This window comes from Sapajus apella, unplaced genomic scaffold (assembly GCF_009761245.1).
Source record: "Sapajus apella isolate SASKATOON/1434 unplaced genomic scaffold, GSC_monkey_1.0 scaffold21, whole genome shotgun sequence".
NCBI classification, from domain to species: domain Eukaryota; kingdom Metazoa; phylum Chordata; class Mammalia; order Primates; family Cebidae; genus Sapajus; species Sapajus apella.
The window spans coordinates 19,580,971-19,603,855 of record NW_022436961.1 but is presented as its reverse complement, the minus strand read 5'-3'; positions in this window follow the sequence as shown (position 1 = coordinate 19,603,855).

Sequence of the window (22,885 nt, the reverse complement as noted above, 5' to 3'; positions counted from 1 at the left end):
GTTTTGTGTGAAGACTTGCTATTTTAAATGGTGATACCATACAAATAACAGTCAATTTATTTGAATAAAAAATTACCCACTTGCAACTTTTGGGAAGAATTCCAGAGCTTAGAATAGTATTTGGCTAGGTGGTAACTTTGCAAATCTGTTCTATCTCTGATGAGAAAAGAGCATGAAAGAAAGTTGTTCATTCTTTCATCTTCCAGAAACTCCAAAGGGATTCTGTTTCTTCCCACATCTAACACTTGAAATACACACAGCCTTTGAGTTTTCCCCCCTCAAGCCTTGAAGCAGATTGCAGTGTTACAAATGAGGGTGGTGTACTTGGGTATTCCTATTTTTTATCTGTGAGATAAATGATTTCTGTGCATACAAACTATTAAAGCTTGACAAAAATCTTGTTTTGTAAAAACCAGTTAGCTATACCATATATGTACTAATTGAAGACAATTATTTTATAAATTAAGATACTTAAAAGACATCTTATTGGTTAATGACATAGGAATTTAATCCAGTGTTTGAAAGTATTCTTAAGTGTAATTAAGTTCCAATTGCCTTAACAAATACAAAGTCTCAGTGCTATATTACTATACTGTTCTTTCAAATGGTGCTGCAAAGTGGAAAATTTTGTTTTTTCTATAATGTGGTACTTCAAGTTGTACAATTATTAGATTTAAAAATTTTTCTCATACTTTAAAATAAGTAGTTTGATTAAACATTTTCCCAAAAAGATAGTATATTTGTTCATTTTGTCATGATTCATTTATTTATCAACTCAAGGTTTAAAAAAGGTAGGTTAAAACAATTATCTATTATTTTAAAAATAGTCTGAATACATAACATATTCAAATTAAGTGTGCAAATGTGTAAGCTCTATAAATGATTTGTCTTTGTCTTTCAAAAGTATTTTTTTCAGAAACATATATGCTGTATTTATGCTTGATAAATTTTCTAGTGATAAGATAAAAATTGGTTACCAAATGATATTGTTAGGCTCTGTGTTCCCACCCAAATCTCATCTTGATTGTAATCCCCACATGTTGAGGGAGGGAACTCACTGGATGATGGAGTGGTTTCCCCTATGCTGGTTTGGTATGTGGACTTGCTTGTGTGTGATAGGGAGTGAACTCCCACGAGATCTAATGGTTTTATAAATTGTAGCTTTTCCTGCATTCTCTCACAAGTTCCCTCACCTGCTACCACGTAAGATGTGCCTGCTTCCCCTTACACCATGATTGTAAGTTTCCCGAGGCCTCCCCAGCCTTGCAGAACTATGAGTCAATTAAACTTCTTTCCTTTATAAATTGCCCAGTCTTGGGCAGTTCTTTATAGCAGTGTGAGAATGAATTAATATACCATACATGCTAAAAAATTTCATAAATTGAGTTTTCTTTAAATAATAACTTGTCTTCTTTTGGTGTTTTTAGAAACCTACTTTCCTTTTTTTTCTGGTTTGGTTAGGAGCAATTGTGAATTCTGGTTTTCTCTTTTTTAAATTAATATAAAGTTTCCTCCCAGGCATGTTGCCAGATATATTCTATAATTAAATTTAAACTTTGTAATATAGAGTAGTTTTGTTTGCCTGTCCTTCTTAGCGCCTCCCTGAGGAGTACTCTCGTTCCATTTCTGCCTTGTGGGGACCCATCAGGAGAAGAAGAGGTTAAAGGCGTCCACCCATCAGCAGGTGTGTCTGGAGAAGTTTCTGTCTTCCTTTGTTGGAGGCCCTGAAATTGCAGGTGTTGTACATCAGCATCATCATTCTGTTTGATAGTTAGGCTTTATGTGTGTCAGGTGGGGACATTTACACTAAATCTGAAGGGAAAAAAAACCTATCGTAACTTTGTTGTCTAGGCTGAGAAGCATAAAACAGATTTTTTTTTTTTTTAACTGGTTTAAAGCTGAAAAGATTGGCGTAGCTTTACCTGTCAAGCTTACAGGTAAGAATCTTGTTTTAACTTGACCATAAAAACAGATGCAGTTTATTCCTTATTTAAAAAATACGTTTAACTGCTCTAAATAGAACAGTAGATATTTCCAGCATTTAGCCAAGAGTTCTTGGACACAGTAGAGGGCAAAGTGGACGCCTTGCTCTGGTTGCAAAATATACTCCTTTTAAGACACTTGTGTTGGTTCAAATCCTTTGGGTTTTAGCTATAATTGTACTTGCTTTTTATCACACTACCTGTCGCCTTAAATTAAGACGTATGTAGCACCAGGTCAGAGGCACTAAAAAAAAAAAAACCTCCTTTTAAAACACAGAAATTATCTTTGGTATCTTTTGGCCTCCCTGGCTTGAATCCAGCTGTCACTTCTGCTCCATGATTCATTCTGATAATGTTAACCAGCTGTCGATTTAAAAATCTGTTATTGCTGGAGGTCACTGCAGGCGTCTTGGTTCCTTCTGAAATAGCCAAACTAATATAATGTTGATTTTGTATTCTTTATACCAAAATACGTTTTTGCCATTTAAAAAATCCAGGTGAAAAGTATATCTATCATTCTTTAATTACCTTCATGTCTGAGCATGACCCAAAAGGAAAAATAATTCTTTTATTTGCATCTTATGGAAAAGTATCAGAAAGCTTTCCAAGGCTCCATAGTGTCAACTTGTGACAACAGAGATTTTCCGAAACATTTTCAATATTCCATGTTCCTTTCGAAAACAATAAGTTAACATATCTATTAGGTGGGGGAAGAGGCCATGTGTCTTAACCAATGCCAAGAATATGGAAAATTATACAGCATTTATCTCTCTAATTAAGTTGATCTCCTAAGTCACAGCAATTGGTAGTAAGATGAAGAGATATTCAAGGCTTTTAAAATGTCCACACATTTTTAATGTTCAGTTTTCGTTATGATACAAATTAAATATTGTGCACTGTAATAAGAATGTTCATGTGAAGATTGAATAACATTAATCATAATGATAAAAGCAACTATTTATTTTGGGCCTAATTTGTGTGAATTAGCTCTGTTAATCTTCATTTTAAAGATTATACAAAGTATGAGAAAACTGAGAAGAAGAAAGCTTGTGACGTGAAATCACCAGCTAATGAGTGAATGCTAAAATTTTAACCTGGACTCATCAATGCTCAAATAGCTGCTGCTTTTTTTTTTTTTTTTTTTTAAATCATGGCACATGCTTCCCAGTAAACAAACAAACAAAAATTCTCTGTTAAAAGGAAAGAGTTGTGTAATATGGTGTTAGAATTAATTGCATTTTTAGGTTAGACTGTATTCATTAACAAAAATTTGCATTGGGTTGACTTTATGACCAGAAGATTTCTAGCATGTGCTTGCATACACACACACACACACACACACACACACACACACACACACACACACACACACTGCATGAGTGCTTTAAAAGAATATAGTAGAACTAAGTGGATGATCTTATAATACATGCATCCCACGTGTTTGGCATAGATCATGTCATTAAATTATCAAAACCACCCCATGGAGCAGATACTGCTATTTTTATTCCTATTTTACTCAGGTGAAGGCACTGAAGTCTGATAATTTAGCAAGCAGAAAAGTCAGGACTTGAACACAGCCCTTTGTTTTTCTAGGACACAGGTTATATTGCCTGCTAGCCTTACTTTAAAGGTCAATTTTTTGCTGCACAGATTTGAACGTACAGGGTTGACAGAGTTTGAGGTTAAATTTATTCTGAACCCAGGATATAATTTAACAGTTGTATGTATCTTTTTAATTAAATCTAACAATTATTTTGTGTGTGTGTGATTTGCCATGGTCTCCCAAAATTGTAAGAAGAAAAGCAGTTATTTAGGGACTCTAGTGCCATTATCGAGGTTTTACTGCATTTCGAATCTCACCTCTGGAAACCTATATTGGTAAAAAGAATAGAGGTAGGAAGGATGGTTCTTCTTGCTTCAAATATTGCCTGTTTCACCTGAGCAGCCCCTTGCTCTGGAGTCAGCCAGCTCCGGAGAGAAGTATTTGTACAAGTTTAGTCAGAGATGGACAGAATGAGAAACTGATGTTGTTTATATTCTCTGTGGGAATGTTACTATGTGCTGAGCTTTCTTACATATTTTCACCATCTTTCTAAGTATTTTGGTCCTTCTTTCTTAGTGTATGAGAAGATTATGGAGAAAGTAGCTAATCACAGGTGGATTGAGGAGCTCAAATGCGTTAATAAATGTAGGGTGACTAGCTCTATGTCTTGCTTACAACAGGGACTCCACAAATGTTTGGTTCCTACTTTTAATTAAATACAGAATTTCCTTTTAATTGAAGCTTACTTTTTTTTTTTTTTTTGAGATGGATTCTTGCTCTGTTGCCAGGCTGGAGTGCAGTGGTGTGATCTTGACTCACTGCAGCCTCCGCCTCCTGGGTTCAAGCAATTCTCCTGCCTCAGCCTCCCGAATGGCTAGGACTACAGGCATGTGCCACCACGTCCAGCTAATTTTTGTATTTTTAGTAGAGATGAGGTTTCATTCTGTGGGCCAGGATGGTCTTGATCTATTGACCTTGTGATCCACCCACCTTGGCTTCCCAAAGTGCTGGGATTACAGGTGTGAGCCACCGTGCCTGCCTTTTTTTTTTTTTGAGATAGGATCTCACTCTATTGTCCAGGCTGGAGTGCAGTGGTATGAACACAGCTCACTGCAGCCTCAATATCCCTGGCTCAAGCTATCCTCCTGCCTCACCTCCCCAGTAGCTGCGACTACAGGTTGTGCCACCAAGCCCAGGTAATTTTCCTGATTTTTGGTAAAAGTGAGGTTTTGCTATGTTGGATGGTCTTGAACTCCAGAGCTCAAGGGATCCTCGTGCCTTGGCATCTAAAATTGCCGAGATTACAGGCGTGAGCCACCACACCTGGCCAGGAGCTTGCTTTATTTACATCCTGACCAATTTTTCCACTTTCGTCTTTATGTTCTTCATAGTATGGTTACCTATTCTATGAGGCCGATTAACATAGGTGTTACAGAAACATTAACTTGTCAAGATGACAGGTCACTTCTCTATCCAGGTCATTTTGTTAAGCAATTCTTTCTAACTTTAAAAGTTGTCTTTTGTTAACACAAATTATTATAGCTCTGTAGCCAGGTTTGATCTTCGTTACAGAGTTCATACACTCATATTAATAAATTTTAATTATATCATGAAAACAATACATTGCTAAGACTCTAATGCATTTTACTACTGAAATCATTAAATAGTCCAATGTGAGTGTGTTTATAAACATATGCGTATTTCCCCACTTGAAGCTGTAATATTTTTATATGATTAAAGAACTATACATTTTTCACATTCAGGTGAACTTGAAAAAATTATTTGCTCATAATTTTTTGGAAGTTAGTTTAATTTTGAGTTTTTGAGATAATTTCTTTTTCTATCCTATTCTTTACCGTTTCTCTTGGAAATATTATCATTTGTTCTTTTCTCGGTTGTCCCAGGATACTTAAAGTAAAGGCAACATGTTAATACAAAGTATACATATTTTTTGTTAAATAAAATCAAATACATACATTACGTAAAATCAAATACATTTTTTGATAAATAAAATCAAATACATATAAAACGTTACGTGTACGTTTGTACATATAAGGTACAATGGAAACGCCTTCCTGTATTATGTAACCAGATATTTTCTGTTGTTTCATTTTGGTTTTTTGTTTTTTTTGTGACAAGGTATCACTCTGTTGTCCAGGTTGGAGTGCAGTGGGGCAATCACAGCTCACTGCAGCCTTGACCTCCCAGACTCAAGTGATCCTCCCACCTCTTTGTATGCCAGGCATAAAAACAGTTCATATTAGCTGAACATATTTAAATATGTAGGCGTCTTCTTGACTTCTACTAAGAAATAAAGTCTCTAATTTTTCTTGAAACTAATTGTGGTTTGTATCAATCTGCCATCTTCCTACTGTTGAAAGGGAGATTTGGATGTAAGAGAAACTATAGTGTTTTGTTTTAAATCTGTAACAGGAAGAAAAATAGCACAAGCACAATGATAGAAGGTAGCTGACACAATTTCACTGCAGAGAATGATAGGGACGGTGTCACACCTGAGAGCTTATGACCTGGCTAAAGGGGACATTGGATATGCAGGTCGAGTTGATTGTTACTATTTCTGACTCTTTTAGAAGCAAGAAATTCAAATTTTTATGTGAAATCTCCCAATATTAAAAAGTTCCCAAATGAATTAAGAATGTAAAAACACGATTCTTGCTAGAATGAGTCAAATAAAGCAAACTTACCCACAGACCTCCAGTTTGTGGCAATTTGGCCCATTTTTCTTTTCACATGGTTTGCCCAAATAAATGGATAGGTTGCCAGTCAGCCCAAGAAATACTACTTCCTTCCTCTTCAAATATTTCCCTCTTAGCATCATTCATGACATTATTGTTATTTATTTCATAGAAAAGTTAGCATCCAAGGATCCGGGTTAGCTACTTTGAGGCTCTTTGTTGAGTCAAAAATTTTAGAACAAATTTAGTCTACTTTCTTCATTTTATAAATGGGAAGAATAAGACACAGGAGTACTTGTTCTTTTATGCCTCATTTTATAGTCTGACCCACAACACTTCTTTCAGACTTTTTTTCACATAGTAAATTTCACTTTAGTTCACAAGTCTTGCATTACAATATTTTCAGAATGTAGTTTTTTAAAAAAATTATTTTGTTTACTAGGGGTTGCTGTTGTAAATATTGTCCACTTTATCCTTTAATATCACATTGATGAGAAACCCCTCTGGAGAAACTACTATTGGATCTCTGTGAAAGGAGAAGCATTGCTTCTCTGTGCAAGCAGGGTATTTAGTCTTAACGATCATTTGGCTTCTGTGTCTGACAGTCTTTCCTCTGTGCTTTGCCCTCTGTTGCCCACTAGCAAAGTCAGAGTCAAATTAGCAATTGAAATTTAAAAACTGACTTTAAGGACAGTGAGGCCTACTTTTATTTGCTTGAACTTTCTCTTGATCTTTTCTACCTCTACAGTTTCTCTATTTCTCTGATCATAAATATTTTTATTAGTTTTCATTATATGTATTTCTTTATGTTACTGGAAATATTCTGCAGAATTCATGAAAAATATATGATTGTGTGGATACAGCAATACATATGCATTTATATTATATAAAACACTTCTTTAAAAATAGGTTGTATGCTATTATATTCTTCTTTTAGTAATTATCATTTAAAAAATTAAAACAGGCCAGGCGTGGTTGCTCACACCTGTAATCCCAGCAGTTTAGGAGGCCAAGGAGGGTGGATCACCTGAGATCAGGAGTTCAAGACCAGACTGGCCAACATGGTGAAATCCATCTCTACTAAAAATGCAAAAATTAGCTGGGTGTGGCGACATGTGCCTATTAATTCCAGCTACTCCGGAGGCTGAAGCAGGAGAATCTCTTAAATTCGGGAGGTGGAGGTTGCAGTGAGCTGAGATTGTGCATTGCACTCCAGCCTGGGTGACAGGAGTGAAACTCCATCTCGAAAAATAAAAATTAATAATTCACAATAAACATGTAATTTATTTCCTAAAGTATTGGCTTTTCTACAATGTTCACTGATCAAAGGGTGAATGGCTTTTCAAGCAAGTTATCATTATTTAAGACCAACAAACATATGAAAAAATGCTCATCATCACTGGTCATCAGAGAAATGCAAATCAAAACTACACTGAGATACCATCTCACGCCGGTTAGAATGGCGATCATTAAAAAATCTGGAGACAACAGATGCTGGAGAGGATGTGGAGAAATAGGAACACTTTTGCACTGTTGGTGGGAGTGTAAATTAGTTCAACCATTGTGGAAGACAGTGTGGCGATTCCTCAAGGACCTAGAAATAGAAATTCCATTTGACCCAGCAATCCCATTACTGGGTATATATCCAAAGGATTACAAATCGTTCTACTATAAGGACACGTGTACACGAATGTTCATTGCAGCACTGTTTACAATAGCAAAGACCTGGAACAAACCCAAATGCCCATCGACGATAGACTGGATAGGGAAAATGTGGCACATATACACCATGGAATATTATGCAGCCATCAAAAACGATGAGTTTGGGTCCTTTGTAGGGACATGGATGAACCTGGAAACCATCATTCTCAGCAAACTGACAGAAGAGCAGAAGATCAAACACCGCATGTTCTCACTCATTGGCGGGTGTTAAACAATGAGAACACATGGACACAGGGAGGGGAGCACTGCACACTGGGGTCAGTTGGGGGGAAATAGGGGAGGGACGGTGGGGGGTGGGAAGCTGGGGAGAGATAGCAAGGGGAGAAATGCCAGATGTAGGTGATGGGGAGGAAGGCAGCAAATCACACTGCCACGTGTGTTCCTATGCAACAATTTTGCATGTTCTTCACATGTACCCCAAAACCTAAAATGCAATAAAATAAATAAATGGGAAAAAAAAAGACCAGGATATCATTTTTAGGGTAGTACATAAAAACTCTTATGGAAATGGATATCCACTTTGTATACAGGTGCTTTAGAGTTTATCTGTGTTCTTTACCTAGGATTATAGAGTTCCTAAAGAAGGCATAAAACTGCTTCAATATGCCTTATACATTATAAAACATTGTTTCTCACCCAGACACTTAAAAAAGCATTTAGTGATGGGAGTAGTTAGATGATTTTCATCTTATAAGGGAAAGTACTATTGTTCTTATTTTCACTAGGAATTTAAACAGAAACATTGTTGAGAATCTGTAACTTTCTAGGTATTCTCTCCATAATCTTATTAATCTTTCAGTATTCTTAAAGCATAGGTTATTTACCTAGACTCTGACTTGCCTGAGGTCATGCAACCAGTGATTCCCCAAACTGGAGATCAAGCTTCATTCATCTATGTTCCCCGCATTGTATGAGATTACTTTTCAGCAAGACTCATTTTAGGAGTTTATCTGAATCTATTTTATGCTCATCTCCCATTAACTCAGCTTTGCAACCTAGTGTTTTAATGCTCAGATGAAGAAAAGATTTGGTGGGTTTGTAGGAGTCTATGTACAGTTAGGTCCAGTGAAAGTGTGATTAAACACACTTATACGTATTTGTCTCAATTGAAGCCAGAAGACAAAATCGTTTAATTTAGAACAATTAGAGTAATTTAGGATGCTATCTTCCTTATAAAGGTGTTTAATTCAAATCCAAGTGCCCTTGGTTTGGTTAAAAATTTTGAGTATAAAACATTTAAATTCCTTTTTAGTTAAATATAAAAAAGGGATTGCCTTTGCCTTTGCCTTAAATACAGCCTCAAGCTATGCCCTGACCTGTCTCCTAGGACCTATGACTTAATAATAGTATTAAACATTTATTACCTACTCTATTTGCATCTACAGGACTGCATCTCTTTACATACTATGACAAATGATTCTATTAAAATAGCAATTCTTATTGGCTTGTTTCTAAACAGCCACTGTCTAACTTAACAACTTAACATGATGCTTATATAATTTTAGAACAATAGATTTTTAAAATCGATTACTCAGTGACAAATGGCTGACCTAACGGCACAGGCAAATATAACTTTGCATTTAAATTCCTAAAAGATAGTAACTTTGCTGGCTACTCAATTTTTCCATTGTGTTTAATGCCATTGTAAATAATTTAAGTTTCCACTAAATAATTTATTTAACCCCAAAAGATTACTATAGGAAAAATAATCCCAATTGACATTTAACTTCTTCCTTTTGTTTGCATTGTGAAAATTTTCTACAATGAGCATGTGTTATTTACATGATCAAGGAGAAGTGATGACTACGTTGGCATTTTAAATGAAAAATGAACCAGGGGGTCTATAAGCCAGTTTTTTGTGTGTGTCTGGATTAAGTGGTAGATGAAATAATTCCTGGGAAGAAAGCCTTGTGTTTTATGGCTTTTTGTAGATTTTTTGGAAATCATTTACAAAAAAGCAGCATAGATACAGAATAAACATGTTGTTTTAAGGGTTGATTTTATAATTCAAGATTTTTTGTATTTTATCTTATTGGGAGAATGAAGACCCCAATTCTGTTGTCAACATTATTTATGCTGTGTGTAGCAAAAAGATCTTAAGACTTTTCATGATTGCCCTTGGAAATTCTATAAATTTGGTTTAGACAAAGTGCAAGAATAACTTAGAAGGATGTGAAACAAAATGTGAACTTAACCTAATGGTGTGTTTTTAAGCTAAAGGACTCAATATGAAATGTTGTATCAGATTGGAATGAAAAAAAATTCAGGCTTATAACCATTGGGATTAATCCAAAAAAAAGAAACAAAACTCAGTATTTATTATCGATAGGTTTTAAAAATATATTTTGATACTCATTAGTTCATCTACAAAATAGACAGAAATGAATCTGTAGAAGAGAAACCCCTTTAAAACAAGTAGGGGCACACAGGGATTTAAGATGATATCCCTAATGAAATACAGAGCTTCAGCACTGTGAGAAAATTAAGACTTGGGCCAAGAATCAAAGAGGAGCTGAATAGCCTTCAGAAGGCGTTTTTATAGTCTGGGATCAAGGAGGTTTCATCTGCTGAAGTGCTGAGGACTAGTAATGGTCTGGTAATCTATGAGGTGCTTTTATATTGTTTTCTTTGCAATTTCGGAGACTGTTAAAGCTCAGAGTAAGAGGTTGCAGGCTGGAAATCAGAGGTACTCTAGATGCAAGGTGTTCCACCTTATTTCAGTATCATATGATGTTCGGGAGAACGTGGAATGCTTTTAGGGCTCCCTTAAAGGTTAAAGATGTTAAAACATTCTCAGCCACTTCAATCACATTCAACAGACCACAAAAAAAAAAAAAAAAAAAAAAAAAGAATGGAAGAGGAGGATCTAAAGGCATAGCCAGCTATTCTGTTTTTCAAAATTAAGAGTAACAATCTGCATATGTATATATATTTGGATACGTGGCATTTGATTCTTCCATAGCAAAGTGCAATGGCCAGTATAAATTGAGTATATATTTGCATGTCAATTAATTGGAATGTGCACTTCAGAATAAAAATCAATGTTTTAAAACTGGAATTTGATCTTCTTAATTAAAAGAACAGTAAAGATGATTTGCTTCCATTTTGAATACAGTGGTGCTACATCTTATCAGAGGCTAATTTCTTAAGTTAGAGCATACAAGTATCGCACAGAGTCAAAATTATGTTGAAAATTACTTAGATCTCCCATGAGGTAAAGCATATATGGTTTTATATAAACAGCCTTGTACAATAATTATATGTATATTATAATACATAAAAGTGAGTATGCAAAGCACAATTTTATAGTATATAAATTTTTTTTCAAATGCATTTTTAGTTTATTCATTTTTCCAAGCACATATTTGTACAAATTAAATATGCTGCTGATGAAACTGTATTCTGAAGAAAAAACAATTAAATATATGACAGAGTTAAAGAAAAAGCTCTTTGGTTTTCTAATGTCAGTGTAGCAGGAATACCAAAAAGATAAATGTTGCATTGGCATATTTTATATATATTACCATTCTGTTGATTAGTTAAATCATCACCATTGGTCTCAACATGGCTATCCTCAGGGAAGAGCTGAGTGCTCTAAAAAACTACCCAAATGACTTTGAAAAGATGATTTCAGCAGTAAGATCCATAAAGTAAATAGAATACCCCTAATCCTATCATCTCCTTTCTGTTAAAAATTTAGAACACTGACCAAGTAAAATATGGCAGTAAATAACTTACTAAGAATGTTTAAAATTCTAGTAAAAAGCAAAGCTGAAAAAATTGCTACACTCTTTTTACTTTCCATTTTTTTCATCGACTGTCTACAAAAATCTTCTGCCTTGAAAATGATCACCACTACCAGAAGAGTCATAGTTTTTAATAGTTAAATAGCAAAAAATAGGGTTTCCTCTTATTTTACTTTTAGAATACCTAATGGTAAGAAGAGAAATAGACTACATCTAAAAATATAGAAAATGTTTTTTAAGTATTTTACATATACCCAAGGGTGTGTTACATCCTACTGCAGTCACCTGTTTTCCTCCATGGCTATTTGAAAAAATATGAATGATTTTAGCTATTAGCACAACAGCATTTGGACTTGGCAAGTTTTCTCTTTTAGATTAAACTGAAGTGAAGGCAGCTGCAGCCCTGGGTTTGAGTCTGGTTCCACTACATGATCAGTACAAAATGTGCACATCTCCCTGAAAAGCCATTGTCAGTATTAAATAAAATAACTTTGAAAGTTCTTTGGGTACCTTAAAGCACTTTATGTTTTGGAGGCACTATTGCATAATGCAGATTAAGGGCTTTACTCTTGGACAGTTAAAACTTTAGCTCTTCAACAAACGGTGTTGGCTTTCCCAATTTACCTAACCTCTTTAACTCCAGATCAAAAATGAACATAATAATAATATCTAACAAATGAAGATGTGCAGATGAAATGAAATAATGCATGTAAAGCTTATGGTCCAATGTCCAGCACATCATTTACTACAAAACTTTCTTACTTCCTGAGAATCTCAAAGAATTATTCTTTAAAAACCAAACATTGAACACCTAACATGAGCTGGTTCAGTGTGTTCAGTGTTTGGTTTTTAATGCATCGTTCTTTAAGATTTTTAGGAATGAAGAAAGTTTTATAGCAAATGCACACATGCACACAAACATATTTTCTTATATAAATCTATATATTACAATAGTTTTGAATACCTTTAAAAATAAAATTTTACACAATTAAAACAACCAAATAATATATTGTTCATTAATTGTACTCTGTTTGCTTGAATTTTCTGCTACATGCTACATTTCCCAAAGACTCAATAACTGACTGAAAAGATCTTTTAAAAGAAAGATCATCAAATGACTTTTTCCGTAAAAAGTCATCTGGTATCAACCCAACTCATAAAGCTAAGATGTTTTTCTGAGCACATCTAGAACAGGCTTACTTTGTTAAGAGTGTGTGTGTGTGTGTGTGTGTGTGTGTGTGTGTGTGTGTGTAAGGGAACTGTGGATCTTAAGTAACCAACCTTAAAGTGGGATGATTTCTAATAGTTCAAATCTTATTGAAGTCATTTGCTTAAGTGATTTCTAGCCATGGCCAACATAGCTTTAAATGCAGAGTGCAGCCTCCTAAAATTAATCTAAAAATTCACAAATTGCATCCCGTTTGCTTGTATCTAAAAAAATAAGATTTTAAAATATGACTTGGTATTAAGACATGAAAACTGCATGAAATCTAAGCATATGATATAATTAAAATACACTGTTGCTTGTTGATAAGCCCAATGGTTTCATGTGGATTCAAGAGTTTGGTTCAAATTAACCAACACTTAAAAAATAAAAATGAAAAAAGAGGAACATTTTGTAACATATTTTACCGCTTAATAGATATACACTGCACATTTTTAAATTAAATTTAATTTAATTTTTTATTTTCATTTTTTGAGACAGAGTCTCATTCTGTCACCCAGGCTGGAGTGCAATGGCGCGATCTCAGCTCACTGCACCCTCCACCTTCTGGGTTTAAGTGAGTCTCCTGCATCAGCCTCCCAGGTAGCTGGAATTACAGGCACCCATCATCATGCACAGCTCACATTTGTATTTTTAGTAGAGACTTGGTTTCACCATGTTGGCCAGGATGGTCTTAAACTCTTGACATCAGGTGACATGCCCACTTCAGCCTCCCAAAGTGCTGGGATTACAGGCATGAGCCAACGTGCCCGGACAATGCTATACACTTTAAAATTCAAGAAAGTGTTGTTACATACTGTAATATGTTTATTTAAAGAATGTATAACTTTCACCCTATGAAGACAAATGGCCTGGACAGCCACCATACCCTACCTGCTCGGTGACTGCCTTAAGAATGTGGCTGAATTGGTGTCCTTGGGGCCTTGAAGCAGGCCAGTTCCTTCCCTGGGAGAATGGCTTGCAAAGGACCAGTCTTGGATAAGTTAACGATGACCTTTCAGTAACCACATCAGCATCTTCCAACATTTCCCAATTAAATTGATTTTCAGATGACTTTTACATTTCCATAAATAGAGAATTGCTCTTAACAACAGTGCTACTTGTAATGGTGCTGAACTTCTCAGCAGTTGCCGAGCTTATGGGCAATTATATTATTTTGTAGTTATTTTAATTCTTTATACAGCTATTGAATATTCAACATCTCTGTTGTATACTGGGTAACAACATCTATATATTGGAAGGCTATGTTTGATTAAATCAAACCTAATCCTTCAGGTTAGCAAAGAGGCAGCATTTTATAATACAGTCGAGCATAGTTCTGTTGTCAGGGTGCCTGGGTTTTTTATTAAGTAATCTCTGACTATCTTTATTTTCTCACCTGAAAAATGCAATCAATGACAGTAATTATAATTACTGAATGAGTTAATGTGTGTTTAGAATGGTACCTGACACGTAGCAAGTACTTTCTCAATGTAGTTTGTTTTTTATTAATAAAGTGAAAGCTGCTGTTCATACCAGGGGTATTTAGTGAGTTTTAACAAACTCATTTTATTTGCTCAAGGTGAATTTCCATAAGGATTCAATAAAGATATTCTATATCCTAAGCATCTTCCCACCTCAGATCTCCCCCTTCGGCACCTAGTTTCTTCCCTTTTCTCGGACCTAAAGTGGTCTGTTGGTTATAGATGTCTTAGTGGTCGTAGGGGTGTTTCTGCCTGTGGTGGCTGTGGGGGTGTAGATAACATTGGGCATTTGTACAGAGGGGAGCCAGAACCACCAGCAGGTGTTCTTCTCCTTTACCTAAATTCAGGCATGGCTTAGCTGGGAGATCAGGCAGGGCCCGGCTAGGCCTGCTGGTCGCCAAAGATCCCTGGTGACCTTGGTGCAGAGCATGGATAGTGTGTGTGATAGTGGTGGTCCTTACTGGCTTGGGCAACGATACTTGGAGACATGCTGCTAGATTAAGCATTAATATGGTGGGGGGCAGGGTATTGGTGTGGGCTACTCATAGAACTAAGGACAGTGGCTATTTCCTAATTAGTATGAAAAAACTTTCAATATTTTAATAATAACAATTTACCAATATATAATGATATTGGTTGAATGTTTTCTCTGATTATAGAAAGAGATGAAATAAGCTGATAAAATGTTATGATTCAAGACATTTCTCAAAAGAAGATATATAAATGGCCCACAACATGTGAAAAAATGTTCAGCATAACTAATCAGGGAAATGAAAATTAAAATCACAATGAGATACCACCTTACCCAACCAGGATGGCCTTTAATAAGGAGTCAAAGAACAATAGATATTGGTATGGATGTGGTGAAAAGGTGGGAATGTCAATTAGTACAACCTCTAGGGAAAACAATATGGAGATTCCTCAAAGAACTAAAAGTAGATCTACCATTTGATTCAGCAATCCCACTACTGAGTATTTAACTAAAGGAAAAGAAGTCACTGTATCTGAAAGACACCTGCATGCATATGTTTATCACAGCACAATTCACAATTGTGAAGATATGGAATCAACCTGGGTACCCACCAAACAGAGTGGATAAAGAAAATGTGAGATATATATGGAAATGTGTACACACACACACACACACACACACACACACACACACACACACCCTGTGGAATGTTACTTAGCCATAAAAATAATGAAATAAATGTCTTTTGCAGCAACTTGGATGAAACTGGGGGCCATTATTCTAAGTGAAGTAACTCAGAAATTGAAACCCAAATACCGCAGGTTCTCACTTATAAGTGGGAGCTAATCTATAAGTATGCAAAGTTATGCAGAGTGGCATAATGGACATGGAGACTCAGAAGAGGGTGGTGGGAGGAGAGTGAGGGATACAAAACCACCTATTGGGTACAATGTACACTACTTAGGTGAGGGGTGCTCTAAAATGCTAGACTTCACCACTGTTCAAGTTATCCATGTAACCAAAAATCACTTGTACTCCTAAAGCTATTGAAATTTAAAAAAACAAGCAAACAAAACAAGTTACGATTCAGTGATCCCGCCTCTGTGTTTTAGATAATATGAAAGACTTTAGAGCAACTTTCTAGGAATGAGTTAAGCATAAGAAGAGACTTGATTATTAGTATCAGTGTTTATTTGTTTATTCAGCAACTTTTACTAAAGGCCCCCCACTTACAATGTGTCTGCCAACTGCTATGATAAAGACATAGAAGATAAGGCAGGGCTCTCTCAATTCCCAAGAAGCTAAAGTCATCTTTTGGCTGACTACACAGGAAGTTAAATGGGACATAAGGTCTTTGTTTTGAACTTAAGATTCTATTACCTTCTTCATCTAAATTCTTGAGTCAAATTTACACAAACACAAGTAATTATTACTTATTTTAGCAGGAGCATACACAATGCTGTCACTTTGTTCTTTGGCCTATTTGTAGGGACTGGAGCCCAAGTTGTAGGATAAGGAGACTGTAATATAAAAGTTAAAAGTTAAAAGCATCTATATCCAAGGAAAGTCAGTATATTGAAGAGATATTTGCATTCCCATGTTTGTTGCAGTGTTACTTACAGTAGCCAAGATATGGACTCAACCTCAGTGTCCATGAATGGATAAATGGAGGGAGAAAATGTGACACCCTCCCCCCAGAATATTTTTCACCCTTAAAAAAGAAAGAAGTCCTCTTATTTGTGACAACATGGACAAACTTGGAGGACATCATATTAGGTGAAATAAGCCGGGCACAGGAAGACAGATGTCACTGATCTCGCTTACATGTGGAATCTAAAAAAGTTACATTCATAAAAATGGAGTGTAAAATGGTAGTCACCAGAGGCTGGGGGAACTGGGGAGATGTTGATCAAAGGGCAAAAAATTTCAGTTACATAGGAAGAATAAGTGAAAGAGTTTTAGTGTGCATCATGTGACTGTAGTTAATAATGTATACTTCAAAATTGCTGAGAGGGTATATGTTAAGTGTTCTTACCACAAAAATAAGTATGTGAGGTAATGCATATATTAAAAAGCTTGATATTGTCATTCTGCAATTTATAAATATAGCAAAACATCATGTTGTATACCATAAATATATGCAATTTGTATTTGTCAATTAAAAATAATTTGAAAAACCCTAAAAAGCTAAAATATCCACAGAACTTTGTAACACAATTCAGCACCATAAAATTTAATAGCCTTGATGCTAGTGGATTTGGCAAAAATAGGATAGAAATGTCAGTACCTATCCATAATAGCACCAGTTGTTTGTCATCGGGCACATTTCCGGCATCCTTCAGTAGGTTAGGCAACAAGACATCCTTATAGGGATTTAGTATAAAGCAGGAGAGATGCCAGATATTACGTGAGAGTGGAGGAGCTTTTTAAATGAACACATGTGAGACTTCCCAAAGTACTTGCAGAAATAGCTAAGAGGGAATTTTAGCCAGGACTAGAATTTGGTAAGGAAAAAGCCAGTAAAATATCAATAAATGGATCTAAAATTAGTTTACATATAGCTGAATAGAGGATAAATGAAATGGAAGATGATAGTTCAATGTAAAATATCCAGATTAATCATATTTATTTTTTATATTTGTTTAGTATACTTTAAGTTCTGGGGTACATGTGCAGATCGTGCAGGTTTGTTACATAGGTATACATGTGCCATGGTGGTTGGTTTGCTGCATCCATTGCCTCATCATCTGCATTAGGTATTTCTCCTCATGCTATCTCTCCCCTAGCCCCCACCCCCCTGCTAACCCTCCCTTAGCCCGTCGTCCCCAGTCTCTGATAGGCCCTGGTGTGTGATGTTCCCCTCCCTGTGTCCATGTGTTCTCATTGTTCAACACCCACTTATGGGTAAGAACATGCGGTGCTGGTTTTCTCTTCTCGTGTCAGTTGCTAAGAATGATGGTTTCCAGCTTCATCCATGTCCCTGCAAAGGGCATGAACTCATATTTTTTTATGGCTGCATAGCATTCCATGTTGTCTGTGTGCCACATTTTCTTTATCCAGTCTATCATTGATGGGCATTTGGGTTGATTCCAAATCTTTGCTACTGTGAACAGTGCTGCAGTAAACATAGGTGTGCATGTGTCTTTATAATAGCATGATTTATAATCCTTTGGGTATATATCCGGTAATGGGATCGCTGGGTCAAATGGTATTTCAAGTTCTACATCCTTGAGGAATCACCACACTGTCTTCCACAATGGTTGAACTAATTTATACTCCCATCAACAGTGTAAAAGCGTTCCTATTTCTCCACATCCTCTCCAGCATCTGTCTCCTGATTTTTTAATGATTGCCAGTTGGTACCTCATTGTGGTTTTTGAGTTGCATTTCTCTAATGACCAGTGATGATGATCTTGTTTTCATGAGCTTGTTGGCTGCATAAATGTCTTCTTTTGAGAAGTGTCTGTTCATATCCTTCGCCTATTTTTTGATGGGGTTGTTTTCTTGTAAATTTGTTGAAGTTCTTTGTAGATTCTGGATATTAGCCCTTTGTCAGATGGGTAGATTGCAAAAAAATTTTTCCCATAGAATGGATAATCTTACAAACCAGGTTTAGAGAAAGGACAATATAGATTAGAGTATATACTATAGAATTTTAGTTATATAAATTAAAAAATATGCAAAAATAATATATAGCTTTAGAATTTAGGATAGTGGTAAGCTTTGAGAAGGAGCGCTGGGTAATAACTTGAAATTCATCTTCTACAACAGTGGTTTTCAATCTTAAAAACAATGCAGCCAGATCTTTTAAAATCAAGTTAACTGTCATGTGAACCTCAAGCCAAACTCAAAACATCAAGCAGTTAAAAGGTGAGCCCTCCAGTATACCAGAAAGGGAGGATCTGAGCCTAGTCTACGTTGCCTCCCTGGGTGCCTTTCCTGACCTTCAGCTGAGACCCATTTGACCTTGAAAAGTAGAACTCCTTGATAAAGGACTTAATTGAAGTTCCATTTTTAAAGCTATAATTTGCTACTTCCAAATTTGCTATTTCATTCCCTCGTTTAAAAGTCTTTGATATTTCTCTTTGCCAGTGATACACATCCAACTTCTTAAACTGTGTCCAAGCTCTCTAAGTTCTGGCCTTAATCTAACTTTATGGCTAACCCCTGTATTTCTACCCTCCTATGGCAACTTCTGAAAGGCTCAAACCATACCACGCAACTTTCCCAGGTGAGAAAGTACCGTTCACGTTGAGCCTTGACCTGAGCCTTTACCCATGCACATGCTAATCTCTTTGTCTGGAATCCTTTTTCCCCTCTTGGGGAAATATCTAACTCCTGATAATTGTTTCTTCAAGGCTCTCCACCCCTCTCTGTAAAGTTTCCTCTCTCAGACTAGCTGGAACAATGAGCTCTTTCTTACTTTAAGCATCCTTCTTCCTCAGTGGCCTATAAAATCCTCAAGGACCAGAAACTTCTTTGCAACTTTGTGTCTTACCTTCCCTTCTTTTCTTTTTTGAGATGGAGTCTTACTCTGTTGCCAGGCCTGGAGTACAGTAGGGCGATCTCAGCTCACTGTGACCTCTGCCTTCCAGGTTCAAGCGATTCTCCTGCCTCAGCCTCCCGAGTAGCTGGGATTCCAGGTGCCCACCACTATGCCCAACTAATTGTTTGTATTTTTAGTAGAGATGGGGTTTCACCATGTTGGCCAAGCTGGTCTCGAACTCAGCCACTGTGCCTGGCCTCTTCCCTTCTTTTCTATTAACCACAATCTCTATAGTGAGTACATATCTTATATTTTTGATGACATTGGACTGTTTTGAATAATTTTTAAATGCTTTATTTTTAAATATGTTTATTTGCCATCAGAAATTTCTTTTTTTTTTTTAAGCAATGCACTTTCCTACTCATAATATATACCTATGGTAAGAGAGTAATCCTAGCCCAGCAAAAGATCTGCTCACTAAGAGATGTTGCTGCATGTTCACTTCAAAAAGAAATAGTGCCTCTTTCAGAGAGCTCCAATTCTGAATCTCTGCCCAGTCCTTAAAACTCAAAGAAAATTCTCACTTAATCTTAGATTTTAGTCCTATTTTTTGAGCTTTAAATTCCACCATAATCTCTTGTCTGGAGTGCTAATCTTTACCACTTGAAGGGACACTTCGCATCATTATTATTTGACTATAGAGGTTAATCCTTAACTGTAGGTTTGTGGTTGAGGGGCCTTTTGAGAAAAGCTGTATTTTGGCAGAAAGCTTAACCACAAATATTTAGGGGGTTTTCTTTGTAGTTCAATGACCTTACAGGACCCAAGAAAAGTAGATGATATCAAGTACTTGTTTATTCTTTACAAGGCAAACCCTTTTGGGGGAAGTCAACATTTTTTTTTTAATTGAATGCTCATTCACTGCTCATGACCATGATCTTTAAAAAAAATGAATTTTCTCTCCAGAATACAGCAATAATGAGAGTTAATTCACATGGGAAGACTCTGAGAGTTTTGACATTAAAGACAATTCTATCTGATTGGTTCCACTCAAGTGGCAATATTGTTTTAAGAAATGTAGTTAGAGAGACAGCAATTTACTGCCTGTAAAAATTTACTGGCGGGAGAGGATCCAAGATGGCCGAATAGGAACAGCTCTGGAGTGCAGTTCCCAGGGAGAACAATGCAGAGGGTGAGTGATCACTGCATTTCCAAACAAGTTATCACTGCCCACAGACCAGGAGATTCCCAGGCTAAAATGTGCCACGAGTTTCCAGTATGGCTGCTTCAGCTGGAGCAGTGGGTCTCCACACACAACTCACACAAATCTGGGCAGCCATTTCAACTGGTGCCTGGAACACCTGGGAGACAGAGCCGCCCATTCAACTGAAAAAAAGGGCCTGAAACAGGGAGCCAGGTGATCCAGCTCGGCGGGTCCCACCCCCACAAAGACCAGCAATTGGAAATGCTCTGGATTGAGAATTTTGCAGCAAGCGCAACTGGACCCAGGACAGTCTAGTTCTGTGGGGGGAAGGGCGTCTGCCATTACTAAGGCAGTCCACCACTACCAAGGCAGTCTGCCATTACCGAGGCAGTTTGCCATTACTGAGGCAATCCGCCATTACTGAGGCAGTCCACCATTACTGAGGCAGTTCTAACTATACCTCTACAAACAAAACCGCAACGAAGTTCATGCAGCAGCTGGGCAGAGCCATGGCAGCTCACCAATGCCTCTGCTGGCAGACTGTGACTAGGCTACCTCCTTGCTGGGCAGAGCATCTCTGAAAAAAGGCAGCAGCATGTCAGGAACTAATAAATAGAGCCCCACATTCCTAGGACAGAGCATCCGGGAAAGAAGGCAGTTATGAGTTCCACTGCAGCAGACTTAAATGTACCTGCTCAGCAGCTCTGAATGGAACAATGGAGCTCACAGTTCAGCATTTGAGCTCCTATAAGGGACAGGCTGTCTCCTCAAGCAGCTCCCTGACCCCCATATATTCAGAGACACCTCATAAAGGAGAGCTCAGGCTGACATCTGGCAGATATCCTTCTAGGACAAAGAGAACAGAAGAAGAAAGTGGCGGCAACCCTTACTGTTCTGCAGCTGCTGCAGGTGATCCCCAGGCAAGCAGGTTCTGGAGTGGACCTCCAGCTGTCCTAGAGCAGAGGGGCCTAACTGTTAGAAGGAAAAATAAAAGACATAAAGAAATAACTTCAGCATCAACAAAAAGGATGTCCACTCAGAGACCCCATCCAAAAGTCACCAACTACAAAGACCACAGGTAGATAAATCCACAAAGATGGGAGGAAACCAGTGCAAAAAGGATAAAAAAGCCAAAATTAGAATGGCTCTCCTCCTCCAAGGGATCACAACTCCTCCCCAGCTAGGGATCAGAGATGGATGGAGAATGAATCTGATGAATTGACAGAAACAGGCTTCAGCAGGTGGGTAATAACAAACTTCTCTGAGCTAAAAGAACATGTTCTAACCCAATGCAAAGAAACTAACAACCTTGAAAAAGGGTTTGACGAAATGCTAATGAGAATAAACAGCTTAGAGAAGAATATACATGACTTAATGGAGCTGAAAAACACAAAACGAGAACTTCACAAAGCATAGACAAGTTTCAATAGCCAAATTGACCAAGCAGAAGAAAGGATATCAGAGATCGAAGATCAACTCAATGAAATAAAATGAGAAGTCAAGATTAGAGAAAAAAGAGTGAAAAGAAATGAACAATTAAATATTAAAAAAAAAGAAAAAAGAAAGCACCAAGCACTGGACCCGCCTTAAGAGTATTTGATTCAGTAGGCCAAGGAAGGAGCTCAATAATTTGCATTTTTTTTTGAGACAGAGTTTTGCTCTTGTTGCCCAGGCTGGAGTGCAATGGCATGGTCTCAGTTCACTGCAACCTCCGCCTCCTGGGTTCAAGCAATTCTCCTGCCTTGACCTTCCAAGTACCTGGGATTTACAGGCACCAGGCATGATGCCCTGCTAATTTTTGTATTTTTGTAGAGATAGGGTTTTACTATGTTGGCCAGGCTGGTCTCAAACTCCTGACCTCAGCAATCTGCCTGCCTCAGCTTCCCAAAGTGCTGTGATTACAGGCATGAGCCACTGTGCCTGGTCAAGAATCTGCATTTCTAACCGGTTCCCAGATGCTGCTCATTTCAACTTATGTCAACAAACAACATAGTTTCATCCACATTAACTGATACTGACATTACTTGAGATAGATTTTTATAATCCTGAATTTAAACTAGAACACAGGGATTGGTGATTTCTAATCCATATGTATATCCGTGCCTTCCATGAAATTGATTATCTGAAATCTTCTTGTTGAAAAAAAAAAAAAAGAAATGAACAAAGCCTACAAGAAATAAGGGATCATGTGAAAAGACCTAATCTATGTTTGATAGGTATAACTGAATGTGATGGAGAGAATGAATCCAAGCTGGAAAACACTCTTTAGGATATTATCCCGGAGAACTACCCCTACCTAGCAAGGCAGCCCAATATTCAAGTCCAGGAAATACAGAGAACACCACA